The following is a 22922-nucleotide window of genomic DNA, read 5'->3' as shown; positions in this document are numbered from 1 at the left end:
GTGTGATGGTTTCATTTGGACTTGCTTTGTTGTGTCATTGTTTAAAGCACCATACAACTTACTACTCATTAGTATTCATGCATTGTTATCTCCTAAGGCTCATGAATATTTCAGCAATACTCTCTGAATGCCTGTTATGAACGAATTTGATTGTGGGAGAAACATCTGTTCAGTTTTGGATGCCCTTGCTCAAGAAAGATACAGTCAAGATTGAAAAACTCCAGATACACACTACTATAACAGTGATTTAAGTTATAATTACTTAGTCTAAAGAAAAAAAAATGCAAATCTGATCTATAAACAGGTGAATAGTTGACACCTCTCTTCTCCTGCAAATGGACCCTCAAAATTTAGCCAAAGACAAAAGCAGGGTAAAAGCACAAAATAAAAAAAGGCACGGTGCTTGAAAATAGGTCAGTGTAAGGAGGAATTGTAACAAGCAGTGGGTCGAACCTGCCAATTCATGTCCTTTTTGGTGCAAAATTACTCCCTCCCCTTAGGTTTTTTAAACATACTCATGTTCTGTGTGGTAGGACCAGGCAAGAATTTCTTGGAGAGGTAACATAGGCTAGCAGATCTACTCTTCTGGCTAACAGTAAATCAACAGTGGAGAGGTGGGAGATTTACTTTCCCTGTTTATTTGCTTGTCTCCAGAATGACTACTTGTTATAATAACTAACCACTACCCAGAGTCCAGGAGCACTAGTGTCTACCAATCGTAGACAAATAGTAACCAATAGCAGCATGTTCCAGGAAAACCAGGGAAATTTCACATACTCTTCGGCTCAGTTTGGAAGGAAAAATCACAGCTTTCTGTGAGGGCTGCAATGGAAAAATGAGATTCTGAAAGAATTTATCTGGCCTGGAGGTCACAAAGCAACACACTCAAAACAAACTGAATGGAAAGAGAAACAGGGCAGGAAAGAAAATGTAGCAGCTCAGCTAAGTGGGAGAAAAATTTGCATTTTCTACTGTTCCTTAGCTGTACTGCAAGGTTTCAGGCTCTCTGAAATAATAAACAGGAGTTCAGTTTGTCTCGCTGTAGGACATCCTGGTTTGTGGCACTATCAGTTCAGGTCTTTTCTTCTGGTCACCCTCTTTCCAAAGGAGACTAAGAAGGCAGCCTATCTTACCGGCAAAGAAAGTACACCTCGTTTCAAAACTTCCAGATGTATTGTCAGGGGCATTAAACCCTATCGCTGCCCCGTGCCCAGAAATTAATTTTGTGCCCTTCTGTGCCTTTAAACTGAGCCTGAGAGGGGGGAGGGATGGTTGTAACCTGCCTTCTCTCAGAGGATGTATTTCTAAATTTGGCCAAAGCGGCGGAGTCAGACAAAGTCCAACCATGTTGAAATTCTAAGTGGGATAATCTTGTGACTCTGCAGATATCTCTCACTGATACTGTTTTGTTTCTTCAGCATAAGAACTAGTGATCATCTGTTGTGGAAAATTTACAAGGGTGGTGACTATTGGTGATATGAGGACAACTGAAAGTTAGCTGTTTTCTTTAATAGCTGCTTTTCTTCTGAGACAAGCAGTAGAAAGATTACTGTCAAAATTTGCCCTTAGTTTCTAAAAAAAGATGAGGGTCTCTGAAGTGCTAATGCTATACATTATAAAATCCTAAGCAAACTCTATAAAGAGAATTTGAAACAGGCATTAGCTGCAGTATCCTTGTTTCCCAAATCAGCTACCCCGACTGATGAGCTGCTTCACCGGTTGACAGATGTGCAAGTGTCCCCACAGTGCTTTTGACATTTCCGAGCATCCAAGCCTCTTCTGGAGGAAAGACATCGAGGGAAAAAGACCTTTTGCTCATTAATCTTTTGGCCTTTCTGAGATGAAAGTCAGCGTCTCTCTCTAAGTGGATGGTCATGACATGGACATTTGTTCCCCAGGAATGTTGTCTCAACAACACCTTGAGGAGCACAGGCTAAGCCTTTGATGCACACACCTCTTTCTGGAGTTATTCCTCACCTAATTCCCAATCAGTGCTCCCTGCAGAGACCTATTTGAAAACAGACTTTTCTCCTATTTAGTCATTCCTGACAGAGAACATATGCTTTAAGAAGTAGATCCTACATGAATCTTCTTGTCTTTAATTGAAAGATTATAAAGCAATCATCTTGTCTTGTAATAGAAAGAATCAAAATATTTTTCTGCACCTTCTTGTCCAAAATTATTCAGGATAGAGGGTAAACAATCCATGCTGAATAAAAGAACCGACAAAAAAGTTGCTCTAACTGGATAGTTCCACACACAAGTTTTTACATATTGATCATGTCTTTGCTTGAAAAAAAAAGATTCTTTCAAAAAGATTAATAAGACATTTGCAGATTTTTTTATTTTCTTAAATAGATTCTGTCAGCATCTCAGGTTATTGAAAAGAAAGATTCTTTTTTTCACAGATTTGGTAATTATACTTGTTTCCATATTTTAGAGTTTTCTATTTTTGGTAATTAGAACTACCATATCAACAAAATGTCTGTCTTTTATTTGAAGGGAGAGAATATTCAATCAAAACAAAGATAACAAGATAATTCCTTCATTTGAATTCCAGGTGATGCAAGGATGATGTTACCTGCTACTTGCCCAGGTGCAAAATTGGTAATAAACAGAAGAGACAACCTCTTGTACTATCCCAGCATTTCTGTCACTTCATGATCCATTTCAAATATGTCATTCTGAAAAAAATAGCACATGGCATATTTGCTGAGGTGCTTTGGAAAGTAGCACTAGGATAGTAAATTAGCAGATTCAGGAAATCCCTCAGAATTTGAATATTGAGACAATGTTTGGACATTGTCTAAGACTAGTTTTCCAATTGCAGCTTCAGGTATACTTTTTATCTAATAATGCTCCAAGCAGTTTTCAACGAGACATTGGAAATTACCAGAATTGTGCAGGAGAGTACAGTTCAGGAATTGGCATCTCTTTGTGTTTACAGCATCACAAAATGGTTGAGTTAGAAGGGAGCTCAGGAAGTTATCTGGTCCAACCACCCTGCTCAAGCAGGGCCACCTAGGGCTGGTTACCCAGGACTGTGTCCAGACAGCTTTTGAAGATCTCCAGGGGTGGAGATCTTGTACCAGTGCTCAGTCACCCTCACACTGAAAAGTTGTTTCCTGATGTTCTGAGGGAATTTCCCATGTTTCAATTTGTGCCCATTGCCTGGCCCATTGCCTCTGGGCACCACTGAAAAGAGTCTGGCTCCATCCTCTTGGTACCCTCCCTTTAGGTATTTGTATACGTCGGTGATATTTCAGTCCCCTCCAGGCTGAACAGTCCCGGCTCTCTCAGTCTCTTCTCACAGGAGAGGTGATCCAATTCCTCCATCATCTTAGTGGCACTCCACTGGGCTCTCCCTAAAAGCTCCATAATTAAATATTTTGGTTAAAAACAATGTTTTTTACTTAAAACTCTCTAATTTGCAGACTTTCTTTCTTGTTTTCTCAGTCATTGTTATCAAAGCAGTCCTGTGTTAGCATTCAAGAAAATCCTGTTTCCTCCCTTTCCCCTTCATTTTCCCTTTTCTCCTATTTCAGATGGTCCCTTGCACCAGATCAAATTGATGAAACACATCACAACATGGTAAGGGAATTTTTGTTTAATGCCATCATTATTTCTGTGCCAGATATTAGTTCAAAGACCAGAAAGCACCAAAAACGAGCACTCTAACATTCACCCAAAAACAGAACTATGAAGATAAATGAAGAAAAATTAATTTGACATGCAAATTGACTAGATTTTGAAGCAGCAAAGCAGTTAAGAACATGAATCACGTTGTGAAAGATGGGTGAAAACAGAAAACACCCTGGGACTGGCTTCTGCTGAAAGCTGCAATCTGTCTGTACATAGGAGGCCTTCGGAGTCTCCTGCCAGTGATAAAGCTGCTTAAATGTGGGGGGCGAGGGGGTTTGCTGATTCAGCAGTCTTGATCCACGAAGCAAAAGTGATGCCTCAGAGTGCACTGGTTCACAGAGATGTCTTCCTTTCCTCCACATGGAGCCAGGGAGTGGGGGGTGCCCTCCGGTGTAATCTCACCGGCTCTGGACAATTACCGCTGGGAACAGGAGTGCAGCAGAGATAATTGATGTCATGCACTGCCATCTGCTGTGTCTCTTCTCACACTACCACACGAAACTCAAGCCTGGAAGAAATGGAGATTGAAACAAAACTATCACTGCATGTCATTTTCATTGAGCTTCAAGAAGGGATTGCATAAGGTTTTGGAGAATGGATACAATGCACAAATGAATACAAAAGGTCCACTAAAGGTCCCAAGTTTTGCTCAGAGAAGGAGACTGTCCATATTCTTTCCTTTTGAAAATAAGGATTTGATGTGTACTAGCACGTTAATGAGAGAAAGCATATATAAAGTAGAACAATCTTCAGTGTCATAAAATGCTTTTAGAATATTTGGATGTGCTGCTGACTTTTATCCTATCTGAAAATTTATGTTAACCCCCGAGAGTGAGCCTCAGAAAATCTGTCAAATATATTTGCATATATTCCAGCTCAGAATCTCCCCAGGACAGTAGCTACACTCTATTTATAGATAAAAAGCCAGTTGATAATGTGAGGGAGCAGCTGGCCTTTTGAAGTGCTAAGAGCAGACCACAAAGTATTACATGGCAATTGCAGATTGAGAAAAGACATAGACTCAGCAGAGTGCAGGACTTTCTGAAGGAAACAGGGGATTTGTCATGGAAACCTTGGGAATATTGGTATGCCTACCACACTCCTGACAACTTCAATAGGACAAGTCCTGGCATCACATTCTTCTCCCTGTAAAACAGGTATAATTCAGTGGTACCTTGGTTCATTACATTGTAGCTCTCCTTTTTCCAAAAAAAGGCATAAGATTTGTTCATTTAAAACTCAGTCCTGCTTTCCATCCAGGTCCTCTAACCTCTCCATGCATACTACCACGGATCTATCCCATAACATGTTTTGTAGTCCCGCCCATTTTTTGTCTTCATGGTATTTTTCTCTAACTATATATTGTAATGATATACAAAGCAGAATAATTCCTATTGGAAAAACAAAATTTCCTTACCCATACCACCCACTCTGCTTGGTTCTACCAGACCTCAATCGTATTTTGCATCAGGGCAGTGAAGGTTAAGTGATGAAAGTTGATTCAGCATGTGTTAAGAATGAGTGATAATTTTAAAGCTGTCTTATTTTCATGTTTTTTTCTAATAGTTCTTCATCATGTCTTGGTACCTTAGTGCCTGAATTCTTCTACAATCTAAAATTATTTGCCATTCTTACCAGGGAATAACTTTATACAGGTCGGCTTGTTTCTTCAGTCAAACACCAATGACCGTGTGTGCACAATAACAGCTCCTATGATGTTGGTACTTTTTCCTGTTTGTCAGACATGGCATTATCACACTTAACCTAGATACATATGAACTACATGAAACTGCTATCCAAGGGTGTGGAATGGGCTCACAAACCATACCAGGGGAGTTAAATGCAACTTTTAGAAAGATGGAGCTACGTATCATACGTAGTCCCACAAGGTATACCTAGAGTCCATTGCAACCCAATATTGTCATGATTGCTCTGGGCTTATCACATTTGCAGACATGGGAACACATTGCAAGACTGATACAGAATTCAAAATTATCCTGATAAATCAGAGGCACAGTCCAACAGAAATATAATATTCAAAGGAGACGTGCAGAATTTACGGTAGTTAAACTGTCAGCTGTTCAGGTGCTGGATGGCAGATGACTAATCAGTTCTGAAAAAAAGGAGCTGGCAGTTACTATGGATCACAAGCTGAACATGAGTCAACAACATCATGCTACTGCAAAAAAAGAGAAACATCACACTAGGGTGAAAAAATAGAAAATTAGTCTGCAGCACTGGCAGGATCATCTCTTCATCCTACACAGCACTGGCCTGACTTCAGCTGGGGTACTGCACTGAGTGCTGCTCATAAAGAAAACTTCCAACTTCTGGGCAAGAGTCCCCCAGGAGACTGATGATTGAATGAGGTCTGGAACATAATCTGTGAAGAAGAAAAGAGGATATTTGACCTGTTCATCCACAGCAAAAAAGAGTCAAAAGGAACATGAGAACACTACAGCAGGTGCTCAGCAAAACTATGAAATTCCCATCTTTGAGGATTTGCAACACCTGATTGAATGAGGTGTGAGTCAGCCTGCAGTCCTAGCAACTTGAAAATCCTGTAGGACTGGAGCACTTCTCCTGTGAAGACAAGCTGAGAAAGCAAGGGATATTCAGCCTGGAGAAAAGAAGGTTGTGAGACCTCATAGTAATCCCCTCCAGTACCTTAAGGGGGCCTACAAGAGAACCAGAAAGGAGCATTTTATCAGCAACTGTAGTGATAAGACAAGGAGCAATGAGATCAAACTGAAATAGGGGAAATTTAGGTTAGGTATACAGGAGAAATTCTTTACTGTGAGGATGCTGAACACTGGAACACATTGCCCAGAGAAGTTGTGGATGCCCCATCCCTGGAAGGGTTGGATGGGGCTCTGAGCAACCAGGGCCAGCGGAGTGTGTCCCATCTCATAGCAGGGGGGTTGGAACTTGATCATCTCTTATGTCCCGTCCAACCCAAACCATTCTATGATTCTATGGCATTGGGAGGAAGGGCTCCATGTCTTTGAGTTTGGGGGTTGGGAATTCTTGGTTTTGTTTGGTTTTGCAGGGTAGGGGTCTGCTTGGATTTTGATTGCTAAAAAAGGTCTCTGGTGGCAAGAACAACTCCCTTGCCATGCAGCAGTACTTGCAATAGAGATTTATACCAAATTGCACAGAGTGAAATCTACACAAACACTGGCTGCAGACATCCCCCAGAGAGGAGTTTTATTCAAAGTGCTGACTGCAATGCACATTAAATACTCCCTTGGTTCTACCTGATGTAGTAACAAAACTTAGCAGTAATGGAACTTCTGCCCTGATCTGTAAGACTTAGCCCTAGAAAGAATTCACCACACTGGGTTTTTCATTCCTTTCACTTTTTATTTTTCCCCATGGTAAAAGCTCTATTTTGTCTTATTTAATGCTGATCACAATCTTTATCTTTAAAGAAATCTGTTTCTTATAGTCAGGGTATTTAGTTGTATTGTGTGTGTACTACATTCCTTGTTGTTAAAAGTTTCTTCTAAGGATCCAGTGGCTGGCATTGATTTCTTTTGGGTTTTTTAAATCATTGCAAAAATATTTCTTTGGGGGCTGGGGAATGAACATATGTAAATAATTAAACTTTAGAAAAATATCCAAGAGTAGTGGTCACCCAGTGCTGGCATAATGCCAGCCTTGACACTATCTCTAACTCACTGGCAAGCTGTTTGCAGGGAATTTCTGATATAATTTCCTTATATCCATTGCAAATTTCCTTTTTATAAGGTGTAAGGTTCTATACTACAGCTCTGGGAGCTATATTAAAGGATCTTATTATAGGACAGAAAAAACAAGATAGCTAGAAAGCTGGACTGGAAGTTAAATATTTATAGGGAATCCAAAGGGATTCCACAGAGATTGCCTTTCAGTGGTTTCATGTATTGTGTATGCTAAAAAAAGCCATCTGGAATCCTAATGAGCATACCAAATACTATAACAGAATTTGGTTAAATAGGAAAATACCCAAACATAGGGGGTAGTCATGAGAAAGGCACATTCTTCTGTATAGAGTTCCCTCTTGACTACAAAAAGTCAACATCAAATTTGTGTGTGCCTAGATTCATCTCTCTTACTGAAAACAGGTATAGTACACAGTCACCACAGACTTGCTTAATGTGGATGGAAAGAGAAAGGCAACATCACAGGGCAATTTATTCCAAACGGGATGAAGGTGTGCATTTTCCTAGGTCAGGTATAGAAAGATGTAAGAAAGACACTAAGCTCCTGCTCTAACTGTTGAATTCAATTCCTAGAGGTGGTGAGAATAAAGACAGCCAATAAATGCAGGCCTATCTGCAACATATGGAACAGCCTGTAAGAAGGGTGGAGGTTCATGCTTCAGTTAACACAGCCTCTTGCAAAAGCCAAGCTCTCACCTAGGTTTTAATGGAACCTGAAGGAAGCAGATTAAGTCTTTAAGACTGTGTAAATTAGTGACAGAGAAAATGAGAAACACATATTTTGGTTAACGTAAGAAAAACAACCTTCCATACACCCACAAAAAAAACCAGCCAGACATTGCTATACATTCAAAACAAAGTGCAAAGCAAAGTGTTTCCCTCTGGATTGTCAGCATCCTTTTTCAGCTGTCCAGTTGTTTCATATCTGAATAAGAAAGCCTCCATTTATTTATGTAGTCACGCTGACACCAGGGCTTTCTACAAAATCTCTCCTCCTGTTGCCTCTGCGCTCCACCTGGTTCCACTTAAGCTCATTAGTGAGGAATGATACCCCACAGGGTGGTTCCCAGCAGTGCTGGTTCTTTCCTCACAGACCAGGGCCAGCTGCTCTCTTGCATTCTGTCATGTCAGGACAGGCTGTGGCATGATGTTGTGGTGCCGGACTGTGACAATAGGCAGGAACTACAACTCACAGTTTTGTCACTAACCTAATTTCAAACATCCTCAGCATGGACACAGTAGCCTGGCTCTTTACCTCTCTGAGATAAAAAAGTTGCTTCCAACTTACCTAAACTTATTTGGTGATGTTGAACTAATAAAACAGACCCTGAATAGCCTATTTTTCAACACTGTTCATATCTCTGTAAATACTGTGATATTTGCTACAGGGAAACTAAAATTATGGAGACACCAACAGAGAAAATGAAAGGAAAATATCCAAGTATGCATTAAAAAATATCCACTTGACAGGTTTGCAAATAGACCTTCAAAACTTTTCAAACTTTTTGTTGCTGAAATTATGGTTGTCGATTATTATTAGCCAGCACATGTTTATCATGAGCAATAAGATCAAAACAAAATAAGGCAGTTTCTAGAAAGGAAAATAAATGTGACAGCAAAATATGCCCAGAGAGGTTGATCCTGTTTTCAGAGAGTGGTTTCTAAAAGTAAGGGCACTAACTTGCAACTGATTTTCCTTGTACATGCTCATCACCAGTGGGAAACAGTTATTTGATGGTTGGTCTGCAATGGAAGAAGACCAAGGCAAGCCACAGATAAAGGGCACAGCTGGACAGGCATCAGCCTTGCTCAAGTCAAGGCATTAGCCTTGAGTCTGGGTCAGCAAGGTGCAAAACCAGGTACAGGCACAAGTTTAACCCAACTCAGGCAAGGACCAGCTTAAACACAGCTTCCAAGGCAAGGTGGGGGAAGCTGCAAACAAGACTTGTCTTGAATGAAACTGGCAGCTGCTAGGCAGGATGCACACCATGAAAACCTGCTGCATCTGCTGAAACCACTGCTGTCGTGGCACACAGGGGTAGATTTTAGGGTGGAGCACTGTGTATTGTAAGCATTGATGAGGCACCATGAGAGACAGCTCACAGGCTTCCCAGTGGTCAAATCTTCTCAACTTAAAGGCATTTTGCATATGTCTGAGCTAGCATTAGTTCTTTTCCCTAGTTTCTCATGCTTCAGCAAGAAATTCAAGCATTCTAAGATACTGCAAGGAAGACTGCTCTAGTGCTTTGACTTCTATGAACTATATCATGCTATTTTCACAAATGGCTTGTCATGGCCTCTGCTCAGAAGATTTCCCAACTAAATTTTGCAAACTCATGGATCTTTGATAAGTATCAAATTACATAAGAGCTTATCTCTAAGGAGCAGATGAGCCCTTTGATATCAGCGAGTTTATTACCTGATGCAGGATTTATTGAGTGCTTCCACAAGAGCCCTTCACCCCTCCTTGCTCTCAATGTGTTTATATACCTTTTAATATATAAAAGCTGGGATATACTGCATAGGAAGCATTTGGCTGCTCCATCCTAGAAGAAAATTTGTACTCTTCCAGGAATCCTGTCCATCCATCATCTCCATCAAAAGCAAACAAACTTTCATAGTGACTGCTGCCCACCAGGAATCAAGTAGTTGCTTCATTTCATATATAAACAACAATCAACTTTAATCAGCCTTTAATCTGTCAGTAGCCCTTTGATAAGAAAACTATCCACTTATACTTCATTAATCATGTTTCAGCAGAGCAGGCCAGGATCTGCTAGTCCTGTGAGCAGAAACAGACTCCCCTGGGGGTTTTGGTTTGGGGTGTTTTTTTAAAGCCACAGAAAGGGAAAAAGCATGAGTAGGTGTATGTACTTGTGAGTGTGTGAATAGTTCCATAGGAGTTTGCCAGCTGGAGGAGAGGCATTAATCTGCATTGCATTACATCACTGAGCAGATATTAGAAAGCACCACAACCATTTTTCCTTAACCCTACATTATATCTCTTCAGGCTGCACAGGACTTTACACTTTCAGAAAACCTCAAGACACAGAAATGGAACAAGAAAATAGAAAAGCTTTCAAAAATAAGGTTTAGAAAACAGAAACATTATCTATTCTCATGACTGTCCAGTTCATGCTTCTGCTTTGCTTTTGGGGGCCTTAACATCTTGAGAGAAAGGACACCCCACAAGCAATTTTGGTTGTTTCAAAAGACAGACATAATATTAGATAGATAAGTTAAAACTCTTATTTAAAATACTAGGTGACATTTTTCTGCTAGCCTCTGATCCATCTCACTTTTTGTACATTCCTACCAAAAAAAAAGCCTGATCTAATTGAACACACTTGCTGTAATCAGTGCAAAGGTACCATGATTGTCACATGTGTAATAACAAACCAGAAGAATCAGAAAGTGACCCAGAAAATTAATTAAGAAAAGCAAATCTGCTAAAAGTTTATCAAACAAACAAAAAAACCCACAACAAAACAACAACCAAAAAAAAATCAGTGCTTCTGTCTTTTGATGTTTCACAGCTTCCATGAGAGCAAAATGAAGACTTACATGTACTGATTTAGGTGACTCTCAAATTTTGGAAATACATTAAGCAATCCTCATGTTTTTAGCTTGGCTTTGTCAGAGTCACTGATGAGTCTTTCCTGAATTGCCACTCTTGTTTTGCTCTTGAAGCAAGTGCCACACAAGTCAGTGACCCTGTCTTTCTCTGTCTTTGACTACATAGTGCAGTAGCAGGCTGGGTAAATTGCAACAACCACCATGTTGTTTTTTAAGCTGCTGAGCGGTACCACTTTGGTGCCTGTGCCTGATTAACTATGGACTTGGAATCAACAGAGGAGAAAAATCTCATAAAAGAGAGTGATGTATTTCACCAGCATATCTGATAGTGCTACAGCAGCAGGATGCAGACAGACTCAATAGGTCATGTCCACAGGCTACTGCTGGTGGGAGGCAGCTCCCCTCCCTCTGAACACAGAGAATACCAACATCAATGACAGAGATGGTAAGTAAGACTCATACCCTGAAAAATACCTGGGTATCTGCAGAGAGGAATTCACCTGAACCAATTTGGATGCTGGCCTTAGGATGAGATGATTTTCTGCAGTTCAACAAGAAAAATCCCACTTTACACACCTGAAAATTTTCACTCATTCCCTTGCTGTACCCTGTGAGCTGGTGGAGGATCCCAAGAACCCTTGAACTACCCCAGCCAGATGCCCGATGGAATTTAGGCTTGACAAAGGAATGTCAGAAGTGGGATCATCTCTAACCATACCATCCCTGGCTATTAAAAGCATCCACCTCCCCTCTCCCTAGCAGCGAAGCCCTTCAAAACAAAGGTCCACTCACAGCCAACTCAATAGGCAGTCCTTTAAGTTGCAGGAATCATCAAAATCTCGTATTTCCAGAGGTCATCTCTCTGTGTTAGTTGCCCAGAGGGTCCCGTTCAGAGGCCCATTCTGGTGAGTCCCTTGCACGCAGCTTTGACAGCCCATCTCAGTGCAGTTTTCCTGCCAGCCCCAAAAGCTATCAGCCCTCGGGGAGGTGAAGGATGGCAGCACTGGCAGGCTCAGGATGCACATGAGGAGCTCTCTTTCAGGCATGCAGGGCCTCATGTTTGGATGCCCTTGCTGCAGCATATCAATCTCTCATCCCCAGTGTCACACACCCCCGGCTCTTTTAATCTAAATGTTCACATCCTCACTCCCAAGAGTAAGAAACCGCTTATGCCTTGGAATCAGCAATTAAAATCACGGCCATTCCTTAGCTGATGGTGGATGCTGTCCCCAGCAAGATCCTTTCTTTTCCCCAAGCCTCCTGCCCAGCCACCAGCTCAGCAGGCACCACTTGCCCATCCTTTTCCCCCAGATAGGCAGGATCAGATCTCAAGGCCCCACTGCCCTGGGCCTCCACCCCAAGGTCAGCCCTGGCCGCCCCATCCCTGCTCAGGCAGCCCAGCCCCCTCCCTTGTGCTGCAGAGTACAGCCCAAACACCCCGCTGGAACCCAGGTCCCTCCACATACTCTACTAGTGGTAGGATCACTATCCAGCCCATCAGCACCTGCTAGTGCTTGCCACTCATTTTCAGGCATCATTTCACAATAATTACTATTCTCTTATTTCATTAACAGCAGTAAAACACTTTGATAGAAGTCACTTCACACGGTGTCTCCATTTAAGTTCACTGCTGGTACTTCTGAGAAGATGAGCAGCTCAGAGTTTGCAGCAATGGGTCAGCTGAGAGCTGCAGACCTACATAGTCACATATTAATTTTGCATTATGGGAAATAGTGAAAAAGCTCTGACATTTGCTACTACTACATCTAAGAAAAAATGTAAACTGATGCAAAGCCAAAGGAAACAGATGGGTTCTGTTTAATATGATGCCATATTGCAATTTAAAAAGGTCTTGTGCTGTGCTGTCTGACATGCTTCGCTTGGAAATGAAAACTTCTGGATTCCTCTCATTTCCTCTCCCTTAAGCTAATGGCAGCAAACATTTGAAGCAATTGCTCCCCCTAAGCCTCACTCACTATTAAATTACAGACAATTTGCAATGCAGGTCAGAGTCATGGAAGGCTGTTTCCATGTAGATGTTCGATCTGGCACCCTGCTGAAGTAATGAATCAACAAAATTTTGTAAAATTTATTTTTTAATTTATTTATCTTTCTTTTTTTCCTGAGTTAAAAAGGCTAAGTCCCTGTAGACACTTTTCAAGGGGACTAAACCCTTGCTAAGGCATTCTGAACTGTGTGAAAAAGAATAGAACAAACTTTCTAATAGATATCTTGGAACTGGTGGAAATACAAGAGCATTTGCCTTGTTATATTCCTGTGCTCTGTGCAAACTGTGCACATTATTTCTCCTGACTTTTGGCAGGATTCACAAGGCAGATTAAAATCCTAATGATATTTTAGTTGTCCATATCCAAGACTTCATAGCTACACTTACATACTGCATAACCATCAAGTTATTGAAACTGTCTTCTCAAAAACTGCCTACTCAACACCTTCACTTAAGTTTTTTTGATGGGGGATACATGCTTGGCTCTCACTGGTGCTGCTGTGTGTTGTACTTGAGCCTCAGAACCGTTTCCAGCGTTGGTGACCCCTCTTCTGTTTCCCGGGGTCCCACCTGCAGGGCACTTCCAGAGTGTGAGCAGTCTCTCCAGTCACCCACATCACACAGCAGGCCCTGTGGACCATTATTTCCCCTGAGCACTCCTGTTGACACAGTGCTGACACAAGTCAAGTAAAGCTCTAATGACTCTTTTGCAGTGGGGATTTTGATTAACAGCTCTGTCTCTTCATGGGATTTTTCACACAGCTAGTTATCTACCAGGTGTCTCACTGCCAGCCAGCCACTTGCACAATAGGCTAACACTGACATTGACTGTCCAGATTTGCTAGCTGCAGCACTGAGATAGGTACTGAGTCGACAGAGCTGACTCTAAGTGAGAGGTCACTTTCTAACAAATTTTATTAAGACTCTGAGATCTCTCTGAAGGGCAACAATCACGTTTGTTAATTTTTGTAAGATACCCTGGAAAGTTAAGATGCTGGTGTATTGAGACATTTATAAAAGGTCACTAAGAATTTCCATGAGGAAAGTGAATTTCCAGTGAGGAAATAATTTGATTGTAGAAGTTTGAGGACATTTCATCAGAGGCAAACAAAGAAGGAATATTTAATATCAGATTAAAATCATACAAGACCATTTTGCACCACGAGTGACATTTGACTGCCCTCCTAAAGCACTGTTGTGGGCAGTTCACCTGAGAAGAATGTCCGTAAACCATAATTCACTGAAAAAATCTCTACACTGCTAAAAGAAAAGAAAGGAATTTCACCCAGAAATGAGAATTATATGAGAGGCTCCTCACAATGAGGTAAAGATAGCCCAGCACGGAGCAAACAATAGTGTAAAATGAACACATTTGGAAAATATTTGAGGCAGAGAAGGGAAGGGTTACAGTGGATTGCATATGATAAATCAGAGCAAACTGAATGACTTGGTCCTTCACTAGATGGAAAAAAACTGGTAGCAGATGGCTTTTGCAAAGGCAATTCATTTAGTACTTTTTTTTCCTTCAATCTTACTTCTTCTGTCTTCATTAAGAAAGTAAACTGGGCTCAGGTGGCTGACACAATTAACATCAGTGATAAAGTGGTAACAGTTTAGGCTAGAACAAAGACAAACTGGAGATTATTTATCTATGATACACAAACAGTCCCACTTCCACCAACTCTAGCAATCTCAGGGACGTGAATGAACTGATCTTTACAGCTTTCAAAATTCATGGGGAAAAAGAGAAGTACCAGAACAATGCAAAAGCCCATCATAGCACCCACATTTGAGAACAGAGAAAAGACAAAAAAGAGATATTGTAGAATGACCAGCCTAAGTGTCCTGCAGGGGTAAATACTGGAAAATATAAACACGATTTTTGAGGCAAAAGGGAGATGATCATCAAGCTGATACACATTTTTTCAAGACCAAACTGTGAAAAATAACAGAATACGAATTCTCAGTATGAAACTGGCAAAAGGAATGGATCTAATTCTTGTGATCCCTTTGTGTAAAGAGAGCAGTGAATAATGTAGTAAGTGATTTCATATTTGCATACAGCAATATGCACATAATGCTGGTATTTATATTTTTCAGAGAAAGAATAAGAAAGGAGATGTCTAAAAATGAAAATCTAAAAGAATAATCTAAGATGTATTAAGAATTATTTCTTGTAGGAAACTTAAGATGTTGGATCTGTGGAGCTCACAAAATTGCCCCAGAAGACTAAGCTGACTTAGTGACAGCAGACGTGTTCATTTTCATGATATTGATATCATGATATTTCAATAACAAATTGAATGGATCTATGGATCAACAGAAAGGAAGGAATGGCAAGAATTAATAATGGGAAGTTAGACACAAAATGGTTTAGGAAAGACTTTCCATCCTTTCTTATCTTCAAATCAAGACTGGCTGCCCTCTGGAACTGACAAAATTTGAAAAAATATGAAAGTTTGCTGAGGCTTAGTAACCAGTACAAGGAAAATATATTCACTGTGTATTTTTTTTTCTTTTTGACAGAGTCTCCACATAAGCTAAATAGGAACCTCACTGATACATGCAAACAAAAGCCTAATTAACTTAGGAAGCTCTCAAGGTAACATTTACTTGGAGGTTAGAGAATTAAACACAATGGACTTACCAAGACATAAGCCAAAGCATCATTTTTTGGTAAAATAATGCCTCGATACAGGTTTCACAAATATCTCAAAAGACAACAAATAGTCTCATATGTCCCAAAACCAAAGAGGGTCATACAAGCTTCATTAAAGGTTACAGGTATAAACTATCATCATCCAGCTGATTCAGATAATGCTGTACTTGATTTGTAATACACTTGTACTGCTGGAGGTTGGTTGAAGTAGATAATTGCACAGAGACACATTATATTTCCACTGGTGCTTGTGTGTACATGAACACATGCCAGAAGATAAAACCATAATATGAACAAATCAGTGGACTTAAAATTATGCTCCTGATTTGTAAGTTACAATGGCATGGTTATATTTGGCATACTCTGACAAAAGGCAATAAGAGCTGCTGTACCCTTTGGTTGCACAAGAACCTCCTACAATCAGACAACAGAAAGAATGACCCTCCCTCTAACAATAAACTCCCTGTCTGCACAGAGGGGCTGAACATGAAACGTGCATCTGCCAAAAGAGAGGGCATTCTTCTGAACCCAGTGCCACCAGTGATGCAGGACTGTGCACCATGCCAGGGTGCCCTTGCCAGTGCCCACCTGCAACCAGCACCATGCTTGTGCTGCAGCCTTTAAAAGCAGTAGATAGTAATGTCAAACAGAAAGTCTCTGAGGAATCTTGGCAGAAACAAGGGTGTTAATGTTTACGCAATGTCCACAGGACAAACACGGAAAGGACAATGCTCCTCTCACTCTGTCTCCTTACCCTAGCAGACAACGGAAGAACCATCAAAGTACGTGGCAAATGTAGTCAAGCCTGCACAGTCACACACATGAATTTTCATTTCATGAAAGGAAACGAAATCTCAAAATCAGAGAATGAAGAGAAATGAAAAGACTGGACAGGACATATGATAAAATTAAATGCAATTGAAAAAAAAATAGAAAATTCAGAAATGGGGTGAATATCATTTAATATAATGGGATGACATGAGGTGCACTGAAATGGACCGAAACTTGCTGAAAGCTACTCCTTGGAACCACGAGATTTCATTTCCTGTCATGAAATCATGAAACAAAATCAAATCTCGAATTTAGGGGACAAAGTGAAATGAACTGACTGGACATTACATATAATGAAATTAAATGCAATTGAAAAAAATAAAGAGAATTTTGAAATTGAGTGAATACAATTAATTGCAATGTGATGACATGAGTTGCAGTGAAAAGAACTGAAACAGGCTGAAATAATACTCATTGACATCTCAACATCTTGGTACTAAGTGAAATGAACACAAAGGAGAAGAATTATGATGAAATGAAATGCAATCCAAAAAAATAAACTATTGAAATGGAGTGAATAGCATTAAATTTTAAATGGGATGACATGAGGTGCAGTGAAAAGGACCAAAACTTGCCGAAATGATACTGAAATCACAAGATTTCATTTCCTTTCATGAAATTAAGAATATTCATTAAAGGAGAAGAAATCTTGAAATCAGGGAATGAAGTGAAACAAACCCAGAGAAGAGGAATTATAATGAAATGAAATGCAATAAAAAAAAAAATTCTGGAGTGAAAACTATTCAATAGAATGGGATGCCCTCTTCAAGTCACATACAGACTGCTCAGCCACTGTTAGCCTTAGTTGGCTTTGGATTGATAAATTGAATGTACAAGGTGTCAAAGCTCGTCACCAGTCTTCATTGTCCCTAAGAGAAACGCACAGTCTGAGAGTCATGAAGACACCAAATGCAATGGATGGAGTCTGTAGGTTTGGGAGGTCCATGTTTTATTCCTAGTTCAGACTTCACTGTGTGTAAAGACAAGTAATAAAGAAATAAAACAGACAAGAAATACAATGTGTACAGACAAGAAATAAAACACTGAGAAAGTAGCAAATTCTGAACCATATTAGTGATTTCCACAGTTTTAGTTAGTGTTAATAAGTTAATTATAAATGCATTAGAGTGAAATTATGCCATTTGCTTTAGGAATTATGTAATGTTAGCTTTATGACTGATGTAAAACAGTCAGAGAACCAACTCAAAGTTTTTCATGTGGAGGGACAATTGTTTTGCACTGTTGTTACTGGTTATCTCTATTAGCTATATGATCATTTACCCTGGAGTGATAGCACTTCAGCATGGAGAAAGGGATTCTTTTGCTAAATTCAAATTACAATTAGAAACTGTGAGTGGTTTTATTCCCTTTCCATCCTTTGTCACAACAATCTTATTTCTTGGTCCTTCACACAGCTGGAATATGTCTGTAGGTCAGCAGTGAGAGATTAGCTTCATAAATTACCCTCTCCAGGCCCACTGCCATTCCCAAAGCATCCTAGTATCTGACAATAGACATGACATTCAAGAAAAAGACAGTGTTTCATCACACCATAGAAAATAAATGAAGCATGCTGTTAATTTTTGGTACCTCTTTATAGATATTTTGATAAGCAACTATATTTGTAGACCACTGTGTCCTTGCTTCAGAGTTTAAGGAGGAGGACATAACCTGATCCAGTTTACAGGGCAATTCAGAGCCTTTGCTCTGAACTAGAGTAGGAGAAGCACACACCTCACCTCTGTAGAGATTACCACACGTCCGAATTTCCTCAGCAAGGTCAGAGACGACGGCATACCTGGGATTTCTCGACAGCTTGCAGCTCCAGACATGTACAGCTTAGACTGGGCAGTTGGCCATCCAAAAAAACCAGGTGTTTATGGCCTGTCCATAGCAGCCATGAGTTTTCTGCATGGTGCTGTGCAGTCACATCAACAGAATGGGTTGATGTGCTTATATTGCATGACCTGTAAGTCTTGGAGTCTCCCAGAGTTCTGGGAGAGCTGACTGTACATTTGCCATAACACACAGCCCTCTGCCCAGCAACCCCAAAGCAGAGGTCACAGCAGTTGTGCCTCTCTCCCCTCAGTAAAGCTATGCTTTGGTGTGAGTTACTCTGCAAATGATAAATCACACACACGATGAAAACCTTCCCTCACTCTGCCCAGAAGGGATGTTCCCAAGAAGCTGAGGACCTCTCTAGCTGCCAGATAGACATCAGGCTGCAGTCTGTGACTGGGTCTTCCACACAGACACACAATGTCTTATTTTCAGCAGGTTCCCCAGTCTGCACAGACTTCTCTAATGGGTCCTGCTAGCATGTTGTTGGACCCGTTGCTTTATCTCTTTATAAAGCTGTTTAGAGTCATACACACTTCTAGCAAAGGGTTTCCACCGAGTCCCCCATGTAAAGTAATTTATTTTCATATTAGTACTGTTATATCTATCTAGCCAAAAGAGAAGGATACTTGTGAGACCTTATATGTGTGCTGGTGTGCAGCCCCATAACCTTGAACCAAGGAGAAGAGGTGGTGACAGTGAGGCCCCAGCTGAGCATTGTCCTGTTTTGTCTCTCCCCTCATTCATCCCTTTTGTGAAACCAATAAAATGCTTTAACCTGTCTTTCAAATTGCTTTTTCACACAGCTGAGAGGATGCTGTGGAAGCATTACTAATGATATGGTTTGCCTGAACAGATCATATATCATTTGGGGTAGTCTCAGATGAGCTAATATCAAAGACATGGGTGATTCATCAAATTGCAGTGAGAGAGAGCAATGTATTAACCCCTTGACACACTCCAGTAAACCTGGATTTTAAACAGGATTTTTTGTTTAAAAACAGGGAAGCAGATGTAAGGGTGAGAGAGCAGGTGGTAGGACAGGAATTTGAGACTAAATGGGATACAAGCAAAAAAACTCTGCAGGATTAATTCTGACCAGGGAAAGAACTACTAAAATCCGGTTGTAATAAGGAGAGCACCGCTAAGTAGAAAAGGGCACAAATTGAGCGTTAATAAAAATATTAAGAATAGTCATGCTACAAAAATCTCACATGAGAGGGAAAGAGAGACAAAACTGTTTTTCTAACTCAACCATTATCACTTGCATGTTTGCCTTGTCCAAAGCTGCCCATCTCCTCTTTCAAGGAGAATTTGTAGGTACAGATTCAGTAACACAGACAGAAAGATCAACTCAGCAGCAAGAAATGGTATTCTATTATTTGCTTGGTTGGGTTACTCACTCGATCAGAAAACAAAAGAGAAAATAATTTTTAAAAATTCCATGTAACAAATTAAACACATTAAAAATCCATAAATATTTGGTAGTTGTCAATTTAAATTCTTCACAATTACAGAAGAAATTTAAGGGGCTTAGAGAAGCTACAGTGCAAAGAAATTCTTGACAGGTCCATATCTGGGAGTTTTAAATAAAAATTCAACCCTCAATAGCATAGAAATTAAAACATGCCAGAGGTTACAGGGATTTGACATAGTTCAACAAGGGTAAAGTTACAAGTTTATTAACTACAGCAGCTGGTATGGGAGGATTTGCAATTTTTTTATGTGACATAGAGTTGGTGCATGTAAGCACACAAGGGACATGAAAAAAATGTTGTGAAAGACCAACAAAACGAGAACTCATTAAAAAAAATTGCAAGAATGTGAAGTGTAAGGGGGTGTAATAAATTAAACGAACAGCAGAGGTCCTTGTTAAACAGCCTGCAGCCATACAAAGAAGAAGAGATGCAACAAAGGATCATTTATTTAGTTTGCCAGCAAGGATTTTTAAGAGCTTTCCTGAACTACAAAATCTTTTCAAGTTATAACGCTTGTAATTTAATCCATCTCCTTTGAACTGAATAGAATATGGGCTCTGTAGAGCTGCCCCCCCCCTCCCAGCTCACACCTCTCCACAGCAGAGGTCCTGCCGTGAGTCTGAGCTGGAACTCGGCAACACTGGCAAAGGACTGCTCCCCAGACATGCTCGTGAGCCCATCCTGAAACCTATTAAGAAAACATTTACATGGGTGATTAACTTATATTTAAGCAATTTTATTAATTAACAGGGTGAATATAAAGAAGTTACACCTTTAGATTTCACAACTATATTTATCTAAAATAATACCAAAATGCCCCATGACACCTATTAGTTTCCTTTTTTTCCCTTGAGTACTTGAGAAAAGGGGTAAGTAGAATAGTTTTGTTTCAGAGTAGGCAGAGTTTTTCAATTAATAGCTTTTAGGAGCAGCAGGCCTTGCTGAGCCATACTGCTGTGCAGATGTTGGCATTCAAAAAGTAATTTAAGTTAAATGTAAAGGCAAAAGAGAAGAGCATGGGTTTGTGGATACTACATAAACTAGATTGTATTCCATCTGTCTGCATTGAATGTATATGCAGATAGATCACTTTTTCATGGAGAAGTATATATAGGTAGATACATTCCCGGCATCTAAAAGCATCTAAGAGTAGCAAAGTACAGCAAATACAAGAAAATAGCTTGGTAGAAGTGTGTAACAAAACTATGTCAGCAGGCTGGAAGCCCAGCCTGCTACCAGCCTAAGGTTCACATTCTGCAGCCTGCATTTCTCTTTATGTCTTTCCCAAGCCATCACCATTTGAGGTTCAAATTTACACACTTTAGGATTTATCCCTCCCAGCCTTTACTATCCCAAGATGAGAAAAAAACAATAGTTCTGGTAAATTCTGGAAACATTTTCTTCAAAATCTGGAAGTTCAGAGCACACAAGTCAAAGATGGTAACAACAGTACATCTTGTCTGTTAGTAATTGTTTTTCCTACCCAGTGAAAATCTGACCAAATTCAGTCAAGTTACAAACCTTTCAAAAGTACAGTTTGTGCATGTTCAATAGAAACCATGTTTACCTTTGCAGCTAAAGAATATGAAGACCGCACAGTGGGGCATAAAACTGCACTATTGATCTGCTCTAGGGTTGGTCCAGGAACCTCACCTGAGAGGCAGATTTCTACATGTTTTCATTGGTCCTCCTGCTGGGTCTTAGCAGAGCAGAAGAAAATGGTTAACTCCATGATGCAAAGAGAGATTGGTACTATCCACATCTCACCAGCCGCTCAGAATCACAGACATTTCCATCTCAACCTCTGTAGCTGTTTCACATTTCCAGAGCTGGTTCATCTAGCCACGTTGCTACAAAAACACAGTTGCTAACTCTGAAAAACCCAGCTTCTTGAGTAATGAGTGTTACAGAAAGCCCTGGAGAAATAAAATGCTTAACAAATCTACGGCATGCATTTCAATGGCGTGGGATTGTGTGCAGTGACTTCTATTATGGTGGTGCTCTTGAAGGGCTAAGTAGGTGCAGAGCTGCACTGTGCTGAGTTCTGTGGGTGAGGTTCCCCCTCCCAGCTGGAGTTATCAGTATGTCACTTTATAAACTGCTCATCAGCCTGATTCCCCAAGAAAATGCTGTCCCAGTCCATTCAGACACATTTATGCTTACTTAGGAAAGTGTGTATACCCAGTCCTGAGAAGTGCAGTTTCACATGTGAATTTGCCTACTCATGTTTTCAGGCACAGGTTCTATGATGAGGTGCTTCTGAATCACAGGCAATGATTACACCAAACTTTGCAACAGCTTTTGATAGTCAAACAAGCTCAGGAAACCACCTTTAGCAGAGATGCCTTGTGTACTAGAACATGAAATAGTTACAAATCAGTTTAGCTTTCTTTTTGTTTCATATCACTGTAGACAGAGAGAAAAGAGGCATGTAAAGAGTTGGAGTGATATTATACAGCTTTTAGAAAAAGTGCCAGTGACATTCTCAACACTCCCATTTACCATGCCTAAGTCTGCAGAGTGGTTTATATTCACCCACACTGTGTGCTTTCCAGCATAGGAGTTAAAATGATCTGTCTCTCTGAAGCACCAGCCTCATTGATTACCCAGTCAAATAGGTTTGATTCAGCACATCTCCAGTATAACTGCATCTCTAGTAAGCAAAAAATATGTAATGATACTCCATCTTTCCACTCAGTTTGCATATGCTAAGTGCTGCCGTTTTTTTCAATCATTTTTATTTTCTGTTTCCAAAAATTCTGTCACTCTGCTTTTATATTAAAACCTTACTTAGAGGATTTCTCAAGTTTCAGAGTCCTCCCCTGACAATATGCAAACACAGAATTACCACATGAGAGCTCTGCCAGTGAGTTTAGCCAGGAACACTTCCAACAGGATGCAAAGCAAATACCTGAAAACAATCTCCCATCTATCAGTGCTTTATGTAACCAAAGGATCCACTGATTTTCCAGCAGGAAACCAAAGACCAGTGAGCAAAGTGATGACCTTTGCTTCACGTGCCATACCTCTAGTAGTGACTTGCCACCCCCATACCAATGCACGCTCTGCTAGCTAATCACATATGATTTATGATTGCTATACTTAAATCTTGGAAACTTGCCACATATGTTGGGAAATTATGAAGGAAATTACAAACAACTTCTCATATAGATTAGTGTCTGTTC

At 40.3% G+C, this 22922-nt stretch overlaps 1 long non-coding RNA gene across 1 annotated transcript; it reads right to left on the bottom strand.

The window, feature by feature from the left end:
* Positions 1-2345: 2345 nt before the first annotated feature.
* Positions 2346-21682, bottom strand: LOC108448039. Its single transcript, XR_001863824.1, has 3 exons — positions 21391-21682; positions 4738-4788; positions 2346-4150 (listed from the first exon to the last, which is right to left on the bottom strand). It is a non-coding gene; the product is annotated as an uncharacterized LOC108448039 (long non-coding RNA).
* Between the last annotated feature and the right edge of the window lie 1240 nt (positions 21683-22922).

Source organism: Corvus brachyrhynchos, unplaced genomic scaffold (assembly GCF_000691975.1).
Source record: "Corvus brachyrhynchos isolate BGI_N302 unplaced genomic scaffold, ASM69197v1 scaffold14, whole genome shotgun sequence".
Classification (NCBI taxonomy): domain Eukaryota; kingdom Metazoa; phylum Chordata; class Aves; order Passeriformes; family Corvidae; genus Corvus; species Corvus brachyrhynchos.
This window is presented reverse-complemented; position numbering and strand designations above follow the sequence as displayed.